This window comes from Jaculus jaculus, chromosome X (genome assembly GCF_020740685.1).
Source record: "Jaculus jaculus isolate mJacJac1 chromosome X, mJacJac1.mat.Y.cur, whole genome shotgun sequence".
NCBI classification, from domain to species: domain Eukaryota; kingdom Metazoa; phylum Chordata; class Mammalia; order Rodentia; family Dipodidae; genus Jaculus; species Jaculus jaculus.
In genome coordinates, this window is record NC_059125.1 from 95,018,383 (window position 1) to 95,037,085 (window position 18,703).

General features: G+C 40.8%; 1 pseudogene; it reads left to right on the forward strand.

The window, feature by feature from the left end:
* Positions 1-18,068: 18,068 nt before the first annotated feature.
* Positions 18,069-18,485, forward strand: LOC123456505 (annotated as a pseudogene).
* The last annotated feature ends 218 nt before the right edge of the window (positions 18,486-18,703 follow it).

Here is an 18,703-nt window from a genome sequence, read left to right on the forward strand (position 1 = left end):
ATTCTGGGCCTGATCAGAGGCTCAGTGTGAACTGAGACTCAATGTATATTTGGCTCTACTTCTTCCATAGAGAGCATCTCCATGGATTTTCAAATTGATTTTATGCTTGACAGTCTGCTCAGTTAATTTCCCAGAAAAACTCTAGCTATGATTCTGCATTATCAACTCAGCCAATAGTCGACACCAAATCCCAAAGGAGAAAGCTTTTTTGAAGCCCGGTTTATAATTTTCTTTTTCTTTTTTTTGTTTTCCTTTGAGTTTTTTTTTTAATTTTTATTTTTTATTTTTTTTAATTTTTTTTTGACAGGGTCTTATGTGGCCCTGAGCTGGAACTGGCTTTTAATTCCTGATCTGCCACTATGCATAAATCCTGTATTCTTTATCTGATTTTTTTTCAACATAGAATAATTATTCTTAGGTTTTCCCACAATCTGGTAGATCTGTATGCTGAGGAACTGAGTGTGCCAGAGTTTATGTAGACACAGCGGGGGGGGGGGGTGATTGGCCCAAACAAAACAAGATGCATGCACATAAGTTGAAATCATGGGGACCAATCAGAAGTGCTAGTGAACCCACCAACATTCAAAATTTCTGGCCAAGCACTCCATTTTCTTGTGTGTCTTGTTGACTGCTTTGATGACTTCTAAGAAGATGGCAGGGCACAGATTGGGAGTTGCCTGCTCACACTCCAAACATTCCCATAGAAAGACCCTTTGCTAGGAGACTGTTGAGGTAGAGCAATCAGGAAATGGCACTCAGATGTCAAAGCAGACATGCACAGGCAGCCCTGCAGTTTGTGATTTGCACCTGAGGTTTTCTGTAGAGCTGTCTGGACTGATCATAGCTTGGGGAGGGGCCCCCTCCTGTCCAGTCTCACATACTCCTACAAGTTACCTCTCACCCAGGGGCTCTGCAAATGACCCTGATAACTCATTTGTTAACCAAGTTGGATTTTGGTGCAATCATACTTTAGTCTGTCATCTGAGCCCTATCTGGGTTAGATAAATGTCTTATCGTGTTTCTCCAGGAAATGTTCACAAAGTTCTTTTTCTTTCTACTTGAATTGTGGGACCTCGCTTTTTTTTTTTTTTTTTTTGTATTTTTCCAACATCTGTTAATTAGGATCAGAAAGATTTGTATTTGAGTTTCTAATGTGCCACTTACTAGTTATTAGACCCTGAGATACTTCTGTGATACTTAGTTTTCTCATCTAGATCATGGGTATAATAATTTCTACCCTGAAGGCTGTTTCAGGAGTTAAGTGAGATAATGTAGGTAAAGTGCTTTGTCTACCATAGTGAAATTAATTATTAAAATAGTTTTTATTGACAACTTCTATATTTACAGACAATAAACCATGATAATTCCCTCCCCCCCCCCACTTTCCCATTCACAACTCCACTCTCCATCATACCCCCCTCCATGAGTTTCTCTTTTATTTTGTTAGTTTTTTTTTTCTTTTATTGTTTTTTTTTTTTAGTTTCTCTTTTATTTTGATGTAATTGTCATTTTCTCCTATTATGACGGTGTTGTGAAGGTACTGATAGACACTGCCAGGTCATGGATATCAAGGCCAATTTCTCTCTGGACAGTTGCATTGTAAAGAGTTGTAAAGAGTGGTACCCTTCCTTTAGCTCTTGCTTTTTTAAAATCTATTTTATTTATTTGTTTGAGAGAGAGTGCATGGGCACACCAGGGCCTCTAGCTACTGCAAATGAACTCCAGACACAGTCGCCCCCTTGTGCATCTGGCTTGTGGGGGTCCTGGAGAACTGAACCAGGATCCTTTGGTTTTACAGGCAAACACCTTAATGGCTAAGCCATCTCTTCAGCCCTGGCTCTTACATTCTTTCCACCAACTGTTCTGCAATGGACCCTGAGCCTTGGAGGGTGTGATAGAGATGTTTCAGTGCTGGACACTCCTCTGTGACTTCTTTTCAGCACTATGTTGCCTTTTGGGTCATCCCAGTGGTCACTACCATCTGAAAAGAGAAGCTTCTCTAACCAAAAGTGAGAGTAGCATTAATGTATGAATAAGAACATTAAGTATAGTGCTTACAGGACAGTTTGATGAGCATAATATATGCATTAAGCCAGACAAGAGCAGGCTCATCACCTCCCCTGCCATAGGCTTTTGATTAGGTTTTCAGTACCAGGTCTATATTCCCTCCCATAGAGTGGGCCTATAGTCCAATTAGAGATCAGTTGGTTTCTGCCAGAGCAGACATGCCACTATTGCATTTGTTCAGTCTCTGCATGTTTGTTGTTAGTATATAGGAAAGCTACTGGTTTCTGTGTGTTTATTTTGTATTCTGCTATGTCGCTAAAAGTGATTATCAGCTCTAACAGTTTTCTGGTAGTGTCTTTAGGGTCCTTTATGTATAGAATCATATCATCTGCAAATAATGATGATTTGATCTCTTCATTTCCAATTTGTATCCCATTTGTGAGGGTCTCTTGCCTTATTGCTATAGCTAAGACTTCCAGCACTATATTAAGTAAAGGGGGGGGCAGTGGACACCCTTGTCTTGTTCCTGAATTTAGCGGAAAAGATTCAAGTTTTTCCCCATTTAGTATTATGTTGGCTGTAGGTTTGTCATAAGTAGCTTTTCTTATGTTAAGATATGTTCCAAAAAAAAAAAAAAAGATATGTTCCTTCTATTCCCAGTTTCTGTAGGACTTTTACCATGAAGGGATGTTGGATTTTGTCGAATGCCTTATCTGCATCTATTGTTATGGTCATGTAATTTTTGTTCTTAAATCCATTTATATAGTACATTTATATAGTACCTTCTTTGATTTGCATATGTCAAATCATCCCTGCATCTCTGGGATAAAGCCTACTTGGTCGGTGTGAATAATCTTTCTGATATATTCATGTATTCTGTTTGCAAATATTTTGCTGCGAATTTTTGCATCTGTGTTCATGAGGAAGATTGGTTTGTAATTTTCTTTTTTTTGTTGTTTTGTCTTTGTCTGGTTTTGGTATCAGGGCGATGCTGGTTTTATAGAAAGAGTTTAGTAGAATTCCTTCCTTTTCTATTTTATGAAAAAGTTTGAAAAGAAGTGGTGTTAGTTCTTTCATGAACATCTGGTAAAATTCACCAGTGAATCCATTTGGGCCTATACTTTTTTAGTTGAGAGACTTTTAAAAACTGCTTGGGGCTGGGGAGATGGCTTAGCAGTTAAGTGCTTGCCTATGAAGCCTAAGGACCCCGGTTTGAGGCTCGATTCCCCAGGACCCACGTTAGCCAGATGCACAAGGGGGCTCACGCATCTGGAGTTCGTTTGCAGTAGCTGGAGGCCATGGCACGCCCATTCTCTCTCTCTCTCACTCTGCCTCTTTCTCTCTCTGTCACTCTCAAATAAATGAAAATAAACAAAAATATTTAAAAAAAAACTGCTTGGACCTCTGTACTTATAGGTCTATTGAAATGGTTTATCTCATCTTGATTTAATTTTTTTTAGTTTTATTTATTTATTTATTAGAGACACAGAGAGAGGGAGATATATATATATATATATATATATATAGAGAGAGAGAGAGAGAGAGAGAGAGAGAGTGAGAATGGGCATGCCAGGACTCTAACCACTGTAATTGAACTCCCGACACATGCACCACCATATGCATCTGGCTTATTTGGGACCTGGAGTATTGAATTGGGGTCCTTAGGCTTCTTAGGCATGCGCCTTAACCACTAAGCTATCTCTCTAACCCTCATCTTGATTTAATTTTGGTAGGTCCTATGACTCAAGTAAATCATCCATTTCTTTCAGATTTTCTAATTTAGAGGCATATGTATTCTTTTTTTCAATATATTTTATTTGTTTATTAGAGAGAGAGAGAGAGAGCGAGAGAGAGAGAGAGAGGGAGAGAATGGGCACTCCAGTGCCTCCAGCCACTGCAAACGAACTCCAGATGCATGCACCCGCATGCACCCACTTGTGCATCTGGCGTACATGGGTCCTGGAGAATCGAACCAGGATCCTTTGGCTTTGCAAGCAAATGCCTTAACTGCTAGGCCATCTTTCCAGCCGGAGGCATATGTATTCTTAAAGCATGTCCGCATGATCTTCTGAATTCTATGGTGTCTGTTGTAATGATGACTTTCTTTAATCTCTAATCTTATTATTTTTTGTCTCTTCTCTCTTCTAGTCAGATTTGCTAAGGGTTTATCAATCTTGTGTATCCTTTCAAAGAACCAACTCTTTGTTTCATTGATTCATTGGATATTTTTGTTTCTATTTCATTAATTTCTGCCCTAATTTTTACCTTATTTCTTCCTGTCTACTGATTTTTCCTTTCCTTTGTTCTTTATTCCAAGGCCTTAATGTGAAGCATTACATTGTTTACTTGTGAGCTCTCTAATTTCCTTTTATTGAATTTTTTGTTGTTGTTTATTGTTATTTATTTATTTGAGAGTGAGAGCAAGAGAGAGAGAGAGAAAGAATGGTTGTGCCAGGGCTTGCAGCCACTGCAAATGAACTCCAGATGTGTGTGCCTCTTTGTGCATCTGCCTAGCATGGGTCCTGGGGAATCAATCCTCGAACCAAGGTCCTTAGGCTTCACAGGCAAGCACTTAACCACTAAGCCATCTCTACAGCCCTCTATTTTCTTTTTTTAAAATTATTTAGTTATTTATTTGAGAGTGAAAAACAGAGAAAGAGGCAGTTAGATAGAGAGAGAATGGGCATGCCAGGGCCTCCAGTCACTGCATATGAACTCCATATGAATGCACTACCCTGTGCATCTGGCTTACGTGGGTCCTGGGGAATTGAGCCTCAAACCAGGGTCCTTAGGCTTCACAGGCAAGTGCTTAACAACTAATCCATCTCTCCAGCCCCTCTAATTTCTTAATATAGGCACTTAGAGCTATAAATTTCCCTCTTAGGACTGCCTTGATTGTGTCCCAGAGGTTTTGGTATGTTGTATTCTTATCATCATTTGATTGTATGAGCTTATTGGTTTCTTCAAAGACCCATTCATCATTCAATAGTGTACTGTTTAGTATCCATGAATTTCTGTATGCTCTGTAGTCTTTTTTTTTTGTTGATGATTTGTAGTTTAATCCCATTGTGGTCAGATAGAGTACAACTGATTATTTCAATTTTCCTATATTTGTTACAATTTGCTTTGTGTCCTAATATATAGTCTATTTTGGTGAATGTTACATGTTTTGCTGAGAAAAAAATGTATATTCTGCAATGTTTGGATGGAATGTTCTGTAGATATATGTTAAGTTCATTTTTTCATGACATCATTTAATCCAGATGTCTCTCTGTTTATTTTTTGCTGGGATGACCTGTCAATTAATGGGAGTCACTAAAATTGTGTTTGGTATTACCTGTGACCTTAAGTCTAATAGTGTGTGTCTGATGAAATTGGGAGCCCCCATGTTAGGTAAATATACATTTAGGATTGTAATGTCCTCCTGTTGGAGTGTTCCTTTAATCAGTATTAAGTGGCTTTCTTTATTTTTCCTCACTAATGTTTGTTTAAGTGTATCATGTAAGATATTAGGATAGCAACCCTTGCTTGCTTCCTTGGCTCATTTGCTTGAAATACTGTTTTCCATTCTTTCACCATAAGACAGTGTCTATCTTTTATGGAAAGATGAGTTCCCTGGAGGCAACAAACAACAGGATCCTGCCTTTAATTTTTTTTCAAAATTTTCTTTTATTTCTTTGAGAGAGAGAAACAGGCAGCAGGAGACAGAAAGAGAGAGAGAGAGGGAGGGAGGGAGGGAGGGAGGGAGGGAGAGAGAGAGAGAGAGAGAGAGAGAGAGAGAGAGAGAGAGAGAGAGAGAGAATGGATAGAATGGATGTGCCAGGGCCTCCAGCTGCTGTAAATGAACTCTAGCTGCTTGCTCCCCCTTGGGCATCTGGCTTTCGTGGGTCCTGGAGAATCAAACCTTGGTCCTTTGGCTTTGTAGGCAAGCGCCTTAAACCATTAAGCCATATCTCCAGCCATCAGGATCCTGCCTTTTAATCCAGTCTGCAAGCCTACATATTTGTGTTGGGGCATTGAGGCCATTGATATTAAGAGTTATTGAACAGTATGTGTTTATTCTCACCATTCTTCTTGCTTTGTAGTGCTCCCTGTTTCCCCTTTATTCTCCTGTTTTTTTAAATTTTTTGTTTTTATTTTTATTTATTTATTTGAAAGTGACAGAAAGAGAAAGAGGCAGAGAGAGAGAGAGAGAGAGAGAGAGAGAGGGAGGGAGGGAGAGAATGGGTACACCAGGGCCTCTAGCCATTGCAAACAAACTCCAGATGCCTGCGCCCCCTTGTGCATCTGGCTAATGTGGGTCCTGGGGAATCGAGCCTTGAACCGGGTTCCTTAGGCTTCATAGGCAAGCACTTAACTGCTAAGCCATCTCTTCAGTCCATATTCTCCTGTTTTGACTGTTATTTGAGTATTGTATTTTTTTTTCCTATTTCATCATGTGTGTGCTTTGCTTTCCCCATTTGGAGAAATTTTTCTTCAATGATTTTGTTGCAAACGCCTACTATGTCTTTGGATTGAATTTCTTCTACTATACCCTGAATTCTTTTTTTTTTAAATTTTTTAAATTTTTATTTGCATTTTCCATGATTATAAAAAAAAATCCCATGGTAATTCCCTCCCTCCCCACCCTCCACACTTTCCCCTTTGGTACCCTGAATTCTTATGTTTGATCTTTTCATAGTGTTCTAAATATCTTGAAATTCCCATTCATACCTTCCTATCTGCAACCTGGTGTTCTAGTTTAGATATTCTGTTCTCTCTTTTATCCATTCTACTGGTGAGACTTTCCACAGTTTTTTTATTGACTTACTGAGTTTTTCAGTGCTAGTATTTCTGCCTTGCTTTTCTTCAATATTTCTATTTCCTTACTGATGTCTTGTAATGACCTTATTTTATTAAGCTAGTATCCTGTGTTCTCTTGGAATTCCTTTAGAACTTTGCTTTCTTCTTTAATTCCTTTGTTTTCTTCTTTGATTTGTTTGATTTTGAGTATAGATAAAATCTTTTTTTTTGAAATCTTTGTCAGACATTTCATCTAAAACAGTCTCATTGGGGGCCATTTCTGATGGATTTATAATTTTTGGTGACATTGTATTGTCTTGATTCTTTGTGTTTCTTGTCTTATAATGTAGTGATTTTTACATACTGAGTTGATTTGTTGCTTGGGTTTTCTAATTATCTGTGGTTCACTTAGACTTGGAAATCCAACTTTATGTACCTTCAGAGTAGGAGTTTAAGGTACCAACTGTAGTTCTTGAACACCAATCCAACTGCAGAAGTAATTCTAGGTGTTGTGTTTTCATGCTATTCAAGTATTCTAGGAGGCACAGTGGAGCAATTTACTGGCAAGTTCTAAAATTCAACTGAACAATATATACATTTAATAAAAACCAGCACAGAGTATGAAAGTGTGAGGATTGAAACAAACAGATAACCTTATAAAGCCAAAATCCCTAAGGATGTGTGTTGCTGTACACCTATAATCCTGTCAGCTGGGTGGTTGAGATTTCTGTTCTGAAATGGGTTTCAGGTCAACCTGGATCTAAATAAGACCCTGCCCTCAATAATGACAAAAGAAAAAGATAAACCTTATGAATCTGAATGCATCAAAGGCAACAATAGCCCACCCCCAAATACAGCTTAATTGAGAATGATAAAGCCAACCATGAATTTATAACCCATAACCTACCTTGACATGGAAAGAGAGATTAGCACTTCCAGTGCAGGCCTATGTACCTGCTTTTTTTGTCAGTCAGCCAGGTTACTTTTTGGTATGTCTTCCAATCTCACCAATGCTGGGTACCCACTTTGATCCCTCCATGTTGTGCTGTGGATCTGGTGTCCTGATCAGCTGTACTAGATGCCATGGAGCCAGGAATTAATGCGTTCTCCAGAGGTTCTCGGTTCTGATGGTTGGGCGATAAGAGAGTTCGGGAAGCCTGGAGTTGTGCTTGAACTGCTCAGCTGGTCCCAACTGAATCCCCTTAAGTTGCATCTATGCTGTCTCATCTTCAAGTTTCTTGACTTTGCAAGGAGGCTGATGAGGTTGGAAAATCCTCTTGTTTTGTCTCTACTCCTACAGCTCAGTGCCAGGCCAGGCAGGCATGTGGATCAGCATGGATTGGGGCCGTAAGGTAGGTTAAAAAAACAGCTTATTAGAATGTAAAGCAGTAAGTGTAAATAAAGGAAAGCTCCTGATCTAGGAGGGATCCACAGAAGTAGGCAGCTGTGACTTGGATCAGGGTTGATATTTACTTTTTGGTTTTTCAAGGTAGAGTCTCCTTCTAGTCCAGGCTTACCTGGCATTCACTACGTAGTCTCAAGCTGGCCTCTAGCTCACAGCCATCCTCCTATTTCTGTCTCCCAAGTGCTGGAATTAAAGGTGTGCAGCACCACACCCAACAGAGCAAGAGTTTTTAAATCCTTTGGGGATGTAAATGAAGTATCAAGTCAAGAAGGACTGGATTGGTTACTTGGAATCCATGTGGGTGTTTCTGATAGGCTTGTGTGTTAGACAGAGGACTGGATACTTTGGAGATTATGTAGGGGCTTCTGATAGCCTGGGATGTAAATTAGCCATCAAATCTGGATGTATTGTATTGGTTATTTTGAGCAAGGGGCTCCTGACTGGCTGGTGAGTTAGAGGAATGGTTGCTTTGGATATCATGTGGGGACTTTTGCTAGGCTGATGAGTTAGACAGATGATTCGTTACTTTGACTAGACCTGCCAACATCCTGGGAATTTAGTGAGTCAGAGCTTTTGGCATTTGGGGAGTAAAGGCTTCTTTGGATTTTGCTTCCTAAACTTTGCTTTCTGAATCTGTTATACAATCTCTGTGCTCATTGGCTCTGTCAGGCCATACAGATACCTGTTCATTCTTCTGGAACCTGTAAACCTTAACTGGTTACCTACAAAATGGGGGCTGTCTTACTATTAATCCCTTTCATGGTGACACAAACGTGTGATCCCAGCACTTGCAGATGAAAGCAGGAAGATTAAGATGTCAAGGTATGGGCTGTAAAGGTACCTCAGTGTTTAAGTGCTTGTTTGCAGAGATTGACAGCTTGAATTCATTTCCCCACTCCACATGTAAAGCCAGATGCAAAAAGTGGTACATGTTTCTGGTGTTCTTTTGCAGAGGCAAGAGAATCCTAGTATGTTCATTCTTCCTCTTTCTCTTTCCCTCTCTCTCTCCTTGAAAATATTAAATAATTTTTGGGCAGAGGTTACAAGGTTGGGTAATGCTCTAGCCCACACAGACCTGGAAATCACTATGTAGTCTGAGGGTGGCTGTGAACTCACAGTGATCATCCTATCTCTGTCTCCCCAGTGCTGGGATTAAAGGCATGCACCACAATGCCTGATTAAAAAAAATTTAAAAAGTACATATATTTAAAAAAGAGTTCAGTGCTGGAGAGATGTCTTAGTGGTTAAGGCACTTGCATGTGAAGCCAAAGGACCCAAGGTTGATTCCCCAGTACCCACATAATCCAGATGCACAAAGTGGCCCATGTGTCTAAAGTTCATTTGCAATAGCTGGCGACCCTTGAACACTCATTCTCTTTCTCTATATTCCCCTCTCTCAAATAAGTAAATAGTATGTTTTAAAAGAAGAGTTCAAGGTAATTCTTGGCTACATAGGGCTCTAGGACAGCCTGAGATACATGAAAACTTGTGTCAAAAAGAGGGGGCTGGGGGCTGGAGAGATGGCTTAGCGGTTAAGCGTGTACCTGTGAAGCCTAAGAACCCCAGTTCGAGGCTCGGTTCCCCAGGTCCCATGTTAGCCAGATGCTCAAGGGGGTGCACGCGTCTGGAGTTCGTTTGCAGTGGCTGGAAGCCCTGGTGTGCCCATCCTCTCTCTTTCCCTCTATCTGTCTTTCTCCCTGTGTCTGCCACTCTCAAATAAATAAATTTAAAAAAATGAACAAAAAAATTAAAAAAAGAGGGGGCTGGAAAAATTGGTCAGTGGTTAAAGGGCCTTACTGGCAAACTCTTGAATTCCCAGGTTCAATTCCCCAGTACTACATAAATCCAGATGCACAAGGTGGCACATGTGTCTAGAGTTTATTTAGAGTGGCAAGAGGCCCTGGTGTGCCCATAGTCTCTCTGTGTGTGTGCGTCTCAAATTTTATATATATATATATATATATATATATATATATATATATATATATATACACATACATATACATACATATATATATATATATATGTATATATATATGTATACACACACACACACACACACACACACATACATACACATACACGCTGGGCTTGGTACACATCCTTTAATCCCAGCACTTGGGAGGCAGAGGTAGGAAGATAACCATGAGTTTGAAGCCAGTCTGGTACACAGAGTGAGTTCCAGGTCAGCCTGGGCTACAGTGAGACCCTAGATTGAAAAAAAAAAAAAAAAAAGATCACACTGATAGTTTAAAGAGTCATAATGTCAGTATACTTCTTCTGCATTATAGTTAGTATAATTATTTAATGTCCAATGGAGTGGCCAGATGTCACCATAAGTTTTAAGTTCTCAAGCCCCTAGAGAAATAACAGTGCTATCCAAAATCAATTTCTTGACTTCTGGGTAAGATCACTGTATAGGAGTTACACCAAACCAGCCTAGTGAGGGATTTAAGCAAAACTGCAGCCAAATACACTTTTCTTCTGAAAAGTGAAGGTGTATAGGTTTTTATCAGCCATAGCAGAAAAGCAGGAGAGTGCGCCAAACACTGACATGGGAAAACTGGCTATGGCATCCATAAACCCACCCCCAGCAACACACTATTTCCAGAAGGCTTTAATTTCCAATTGCTATCAGCTGGGTAGACTAGCATTAATAATACCTAAGTTTATGAGGAACAACTGAATCAAACCACCACATTCTGCCTCTGGCCCCCCATAAACTGAAACCATACATGATATAAAATACCATGCCTTCGGTCCAACTTTAAAAGTACTCATAGTTTTTATCAATTCCAATAATGTTCAAACATCTCCATCTCCATAGTCCTAATCTTTTTTTTTTTTTTTGGTTTTTCTCACTCTGGTCCAGTCTGACCTGGAACTTATTATGTAGTCTCAGGGTGGCCTCTAATTCATGGTGATCCTCCTACCTCTGCCTCCTGAGTGCTGGGATTAAAGGCATGCACTACCATGCCTGGCTTTAATTTTTTTTTTTTATTGACAACTTCTATACTTACAGACAATAAACCATGATATTTCCCTCCCCTCCCCCATTTTCTCCTTCAAACTCCACTCTCCACCATATGCCCTCCCTCTCTCTGTTAGTCTCTCTTTTATTTTGATGTCATCATCTTTTTTTTCTCCTATTATGAGGGTCTTGTGAAAGTATTGCTAGGCATTGCGTGGTCATGGATGTTGAGGCCAACTTCTGTCTGGGCAGTTGCATTGTAAGGGATGGTACCCTTCCTTTGGCTCTTACATTCTTTCTGCCACCTCTACTGCAATGGGCCCTGGGCCTTGGAGGGTGTGATAGAGCTGTTTCAGTGCTGAGCACTCCTCGATCACTTCTTCTCAGCACTATGTTGCCTTTTTGGTCATCCCAGTGGTCATGCCATATGAAAAGAGAAGCTTCTCTAACCACAAGTGAGAGTAGCATTAATATATGAATACTAACATTAAGAGTAGTGCTTTCAAGGTAGTTTGTTGAGAATTATATATGCATTTAGCCAGCAAGAGCAGGCTTTACATCACTTCCAGCCGTGTGGATTAACTGCACCTCCGGAGCGTCTCTGCACCCCGCACAGCGAGCGGCTCCAGCATGTAAAGCACTGGTTTGATGGGTCAGAGCGCTGTTTCTGGGACAATTTACCATGTTTTCCTCAGTATCTTCTGGGTCCTGGTTCCAGATGCTCCTCAGATGCCAAAATCTATAAATACTCAAGTTCCTCATACACTTAAAAAAAAAAAAAAGAGCAGGCTTTATACCCCTAAGGCACATGACCTCACCTGCCATAGGCTTTTTTTTTTCAAATTCATTTTATTTTCACAATTTTTATTAACATTTTCCATGATTATAAAAAATATCCCATGGTAATACCCTCCCCCCCCCCCACTTTCCCCTTTGAAATTCCATTCTCCATCATATTACCTCCCCATCTCAATCATTCTACTTACATATATACAATACCAACCTTTTAAGTACCCTCCTCCCTTCCTTTCTCTTCCCTTTATATCTCCTTTTTAACTTACTGGCCTCTGCTACTAAGTATTTTCCTTCCTATGCAGAAGCCCAATCATCTGTAGCTAGGATCCACATATGAGGGAGAAAATGTGGTGCTTGGCTTTCTGTGCCTGGGTTACCTCACTTAGTATAATCCTTTCCAGATCCATCCATTTTTCTGCAAATTTCATAACTTCATTTTTCTTTACCACTGAGTAGAACTCCATTGTATAAATGTGCCGCATCTTCATTATCCACTCATCAGTTGAGGGACATCTAGGCTGGTTCCATTTCCCCGCTATTATAAATTGAGCACCAATAAACATGGTTGAGCATGTACTTCTAAGGAAATGAGATGAGTCCTTTGGATATATGCCTAGGAGTGCTATAGCTGGGTCATATTGTAGATCAATCTTTAGCTGTTTTAGGAACCTCCACAATGATTTCCACAATGGCTGGACCAGATTGCATTCCCACCAGCAGTGTAGAAGGGTTCCTCTTTTTCCACATCCCCGCAAGCATTTATGATCATTTGTTTTCATGATGGTGGCCAATCTGACAGGAGTGAGATGGAATCTCAATGTAGTTTTAATCTGCATTTCCCTGATGACTAGTGATGTAGAACATTTTTTTAGATGCTTATATGCCATTCGGATTTCTTCCTTTGAGAACTCTCTATTTAGCTCCATAGCCCATTTTTGATTGGCTTGTTTGATTCCTTATTATTTAACTTTTTGAGTTCTTTGTATATCCTAGATATTAATCCTCTATCAGATATATAGCTGGCGAAGATTTTTTTCCCATTCTGTAGGTTGCATCTTTGCTTTTTTCACTGTGTCCTTTGCAGTGCAAAATCTTTGTAATTTCATGAGGTCCCAGTGATTAATCTGTGGTTTTATTGCCTGAGTAATTGGGTTGTATTCAGAAAGTCTTTGCCAAGACCAGTATGTTGAAGGGTTTCCCCTACTTTTTCCTCTAGCAGTTTCAGAGTTTCAGGTCTGATGTTAAGGGCTTTAATCCATTTGGACTTAATTCTTGTGCATGGCGAGAGAGAAGAATCTGTTTTCATCCTTCTACAGATATATATCCAGTTTTCCCAACACCATTTGCTGAAGAGGCTGTCTTTTCTCCAATGAGTATTTTTGGCACTTTTATCGAATATCAGGTGGCTCTATTCTCTTCCACTGATCTACATGTCTGTTTTTGTGCCAGTACCACGCTCTTTTTGTTACTATGGCTATGAAGTATAGGTTAAAATCAGGTATGGTGATACCTCCAGCCTTATTTTTGTTGCTCAGTGAGGGATTTAAGCAAAACTGATTTTTAGATAGTATTTGAGTATTGCTTGTTTTTTCTAGGTTCCTTATATGTGTGCTTCTCCTTTTCTTCAGCATGGAGGATTCTATTAAGTATTTTCTGTAGAGCAGGTTTTGTCTTCAAATACTCCTTTAACCTGCTTTTGTCATGGAATGTCCTTATTTCTCCATCTATTTGAATGGATAGCTTTGCAGTATAAAGTAACCTTGGTTGACAGTTGTTATCTTTCAGAACTTGGAATATATCACACTCCAAACCCTTCTGGCTTTTAAAGTTTGTGTTGAATAATCTGCTGTAATCCTGATGTGCTTGCCTTTGTAGGTAACTTGATTTTTCTCTCTAACTGCTTTCAATATTTTTTCATTGGTTTGTGTGTTTGGAAGTTTCATTATAATATGGCTAGGAGAGGTTCTTTCCAGGTTTTGTCTGGCTGGGGTTCTAAAGGCTTCCTGTATCTGCATTGGCACCTCTTTCCCAATTTGGGGGAAATTTTCTTCTATGATTGTGTTGAAGATGCCTACTATGCCTTTGGAGTGGAATTCTTCTCCTTCTACTATGCCCTGAATTCTTATATTTGATCTTTTCATAGCGTCCCGAATATCTTGAAATTCCCACTCATACTTTTCTATAAGTTTGTCTTTCTCTTTGTTGGACTGTATTAGATCTGCCACCTGGTCTTTTAGCTTAGATATTCTGTCCTCTCCTTCATCCACTCTACTGGTGAGATTTTCTACAGAGCTTTTTATTTCATTAACTGTGTTCTTCATTGCTAGTAATTCTGACTGGTTTTTCTTTATTATTTCTATTTCCTTATTTATGTCTTGTATTTATTTATTTATGTCTTGTCTTCTTTATTTCATTAAATTGGTGTCCTGTGTCTTTGATTTCCTCTTTGATTTATTCTTTGATTCCTTTGATTTGTTCTTTGACCTCTTTGAACATATTTACAATTATTCTTTTGAAATATTTCTCAGGCATTTCCTCTAACTCGTTCTCACTGAAGGTCATTTCTGATGCATTAATACTTTTAGGTGGATTTATATTGTCTTGCTTTTCAGTGTTTCTTGTGTCATAATGTATATATTTTTGTATCTTGGATTAAGTTAATGCTTGGATTTTCTAGCTAGCTGGGTATTCTTAGCTGTATCAATTGATTTGATGTTATATATCTTCAGGGTAGGAGCTTAAGGTGTTAGGTGTGGCTCTTCGGATTCTCAGAGTATCTACCAAGGTGTTCCTAGGGGTTGAGTTTCCCTGCTATGGGAGTATTCAAGTAGGCTGAGTGGAATAAAATACAGGTAGATTTTAAAATTTAACTAAACACTGTACACATTCAATCAAAAACAGCCCCAAGTATTTATGAAAGCGTAGTTATTATACGAACCAGATCCTCTATCAACAAAGAGGTTAAGATTTCTGGTCTGTTGAGGGTTCCAAGTCAGCTTGTGACCAAGTGAGACCTTTCCCTGGTGCAGTCCCATTTACCTTGAATGATTTTTGTCTCAGTCAAGTTGCTGCCTGGGTCATCAGGCTGCTGTTCTGATTTCTGGAGCTGGGCACTGGCTTTTCCTGTGGGGCAAACTGAACCTTGCAACTGTGGCCCTGCAGATCAGCACCCCCGCTGCTGGAACTGCTGCTGCTAAAGCTGCCACTGCTGGATCTGTTGCCGCTGCTGCTAAAGCTGCTGCTGCTGGGTCTGTCACTGCTGCTACTGAAGCTGCTGCTGCTGGGTCCACCACTGCTGGGGCCTCTGCTGCTGCTGCTGCTACTGTAGCTGCCACTGCTGGAGCCGCCACTGCTGCCACTGAAGCTGCTGCTGCTGGATCTGCCACTGCTGCCTCTGAAGCTGCTGCTGCTGGGTTTGTTGCTGCTGCCACTGAGGCTGCCGCTACTGGATCCGCTGCTGCTGGGGCCACTGTTACTGGTGCCGGAGCCACTGATGTTGCTGCGGTACTCTGCTCCTGCTTGTGTCCCGCTGTCGGCTCAAGTTGGCATGGCTGGGTCCCGGGACTGCTCCTCTGTTCACTGGAGCTGGGCACACGCGGTGGGGGAGGGGAGGGAGCCACAACTGCTCTAGTTCTCTCGCTGTTCCATGTGTTCTTCTTCCTTGCGATCTGCTCCTCCGTTGTTCACTGCCGCTCTCCCTTCATGTTTATTGAGTCGCGGAGAGCTCCAGTGTGAGTGGAAGTTCCCCTCACCTGGCTTTTCCTGTGGCTGGAGCCGAGCCTGGTGGCTTTGTGGTGTGTTGCCGCCGCTGCAGTCGGCGGACCTGCTGGGGCTGCTTTTGCCAGCCTGTGTAGGCTCTGGATGCTCTGGATCTCTTCTACTTCTCCACTGCCGCTTCAATTTCCTATACACCTCACTTTTTAGTAAAAGTGTGTAGTTTGCTGAATTTTTTGGTCTTTTTCCCCCCTAGGCTGCTTTGGCATGGTACCTACACCGTCATCTTAACCAGAAGTTCTGCTATAGGCTTTTGATTAGGTTTTCATTACCAGGCATGCATTTCTTCCATAGAGCAGGCCTCTAGTCTAATTAGAGAGCAGTTGGTTTCCTCCCAGAGCAGACATGCCACTATTGCTCTTGTTAGGTCATTTGGCTTGTCTGGCCAAACTTGATGCTTCCAGTGTTCACTGTTTTCACTGCTGATGTCTTCTGTCTCTTCTTGGGGAGAATTTTCTTTTCCTGATATTTTTAATCTAATTTAATTGTTCTGTTCACTTATTTACTTAAATAAGTTTTATTGGAAACTTTAATACATGAACATATTGCAAATTTGGCAAATTCACATAAAGGTTCTCCTCTTATATCTCTTCTCCCCCACCCCAATTCCACTGAGGACCTTCTTGAGTGAGGGTATAGATAGTCCCTGTGAGGTCATGAATGTACCATTCAGTCTCTTTTGGGGGGCCAACACCTCCCACTATACCTTCTCACCCTGTAGCTCTTGTATTCTCCATGATCCTCAAGGACTATTATAAGATAAATAGCTGAGCTGGGCATGGTGGTGCACACCTTTAATCCCAGCACTTGGGAGGCAGAGGTAGGAGGATTGCCACGAGTTTGAGGCCACACTGAGACTACATAGTAAATTCTAGGTCAGCCTGGGATAGAGTGAGACCCTACTTTGAAAAACCACATAAAACAATAATAATAATAATAATAATAATAATAATAATAATAATAATGGATAGCTGATGATGGAGTGAAATTCCATTTGTTGTACCTGATAACATGCTGAAAATGTCACAAGATCCTTTTGTCAAACAAGAGGGCAGGAAACTGTTATAGCTCTAACTCTGGGTGGTAGCAGATTTACCAGCCAACAGGACATTGCAATGTTACAGCTTGCTTCTTGGCTTTTGACTCTTGGCCCTATACTGCTGCTCTCTTAGCTGGCTCTTTCCTTACTTAGGGGTCCCCAGATCTTCTCAGTCTCTCTTCCCCCTGGGAAGGGTGGGGATTTCTTTTTGTCCCAGTGCTTTCCTGCTTTTTTTTTTTTTTGAACACTCCTAGTTGCTTCCCATGCACGTGTGAGTCCCTCTTTTCCCCATAGGCTTTCCCGGACACTTTCCTTATATAAGGTCTCCCTTCCACCTTCCCAGGAAAGGCGGGGGGAGGGGGGTTCTTTTAGCTTGGACTTTTTTATTTTATTTTATTTTATTTTATTTTTTTAAATTTTTATTAGCATTTTCCATGATTAAAAAAAAACCCATGTTAATTCCCTCCCCCCCCTTAGCTTGGACTTTTTTGCTTTGCTTTTCCTACTAATTCTTCCTAAAGTAAATCTCCTAATTCATAATTTACTCTTCTCTGAGTCTGCCTTTTCACTTCTTTGATAACTTGCAAAATAACCCCAAACTCGGCTTTCACTGGTTTGGGGTCTTCTGCATCTTTATGGGTATCTAATCCCTTCCTAGGGCTCTGCCTCCAGGATCATTAGGAATTTAAATTTTCCTTTTAATTTTTTTTTTTGTTGTTGTTTTTCAAGGTAGGGTCTCACTTTAGCCCAGGCTGACCTGGAATTCACTATGTAGTCTCAGGGTGACCTCGAACAGACAGTGATCCTCCTATCTCTGCCTCCCGAGGATTAAAGGTGTGGGCCACCATGCCCGGCTGCTCCAGCTTTTATTTTCTGACAAAACATCTCTCAACAAACCAGAATTCCCTCCCCATCCTTTTCTGTGCTCCTTTAAAGTTGTGTGTGATCGATTTTTATTTTTGTCTGACTTTTCTACTTTTCCTCAGCCTGCATTCTCCTCAGTCTATTTTGTTCTATACTCATTTGGACATTGAATTATTTTGCAAATATTCTTCTCTGTGCATTTCTGTACCACACAGAAATCAGCTAGCTACTGGGTGTGTGCGTGTGTGTGTGGGGAACTAAAGGGCACACTGCCTTCCATTTCTTCGATATTTTCCCCACTGAGTTTAGAAGATTGATGAAGATCAAGACTGTAAGTGCACAGGAGTACTTTCTGAAGCTGAAGGTCAGACTATGGCCCGGCAGGCCTGCAAACTGCACAGGCGCCATTTAGCGCTGGGTGAGCTGCCAAGATGTCGTTGCCTAAGTATGAAGCCATGGCCCTGGCCACTCTGCCCAGCACCCTCAAACCAGTTGAGTAGGGCACCTTTCCCAAGAGATGGAAGGCGCAGGCTGAGCGCTTGGCCATCAGAGCCTGGCTGAAGTGAGAGTATCTGCTTCAGTTCAACGACTCCAGCCGCCGAGGGCACTGCTGTGACTCACTGGACCTATGCAAGAACAGCAAGCATCTATCCCAATTTCAGGCCTACTCCTAAGAACTCGCTCTTAGGAACACTGTGAGGATTTGGGCCCCTCATCTTCTGGTATTATGTTTTCAAAACTGATAGGGAAAGAAATGAAAAACTTATCCAAGAAGGAAAACTGGAGCGAAAAATTAGCCTCTCATATTAAGTTTGGCAAGGATGGCTTAAATAAATCTATTAATCATTAAAAAAAAGTTACAGCTCTAAATTCAAAAAATATTTTTATTTATTGGGGGCTGTAGAGATGGCATAATGGTTAACGTGCTTGCCTGCAAAGCCTAAGGACCCAGGTTCGATTCCACAGGACCCATGTAAGCCAGATACACAAGATGGCACATGCATGTTTGTTTGCAGTGTCTAGAGGCTCTGGTGCGCCCATTCCCTCTCTTCCTTTCTCTCTTTCT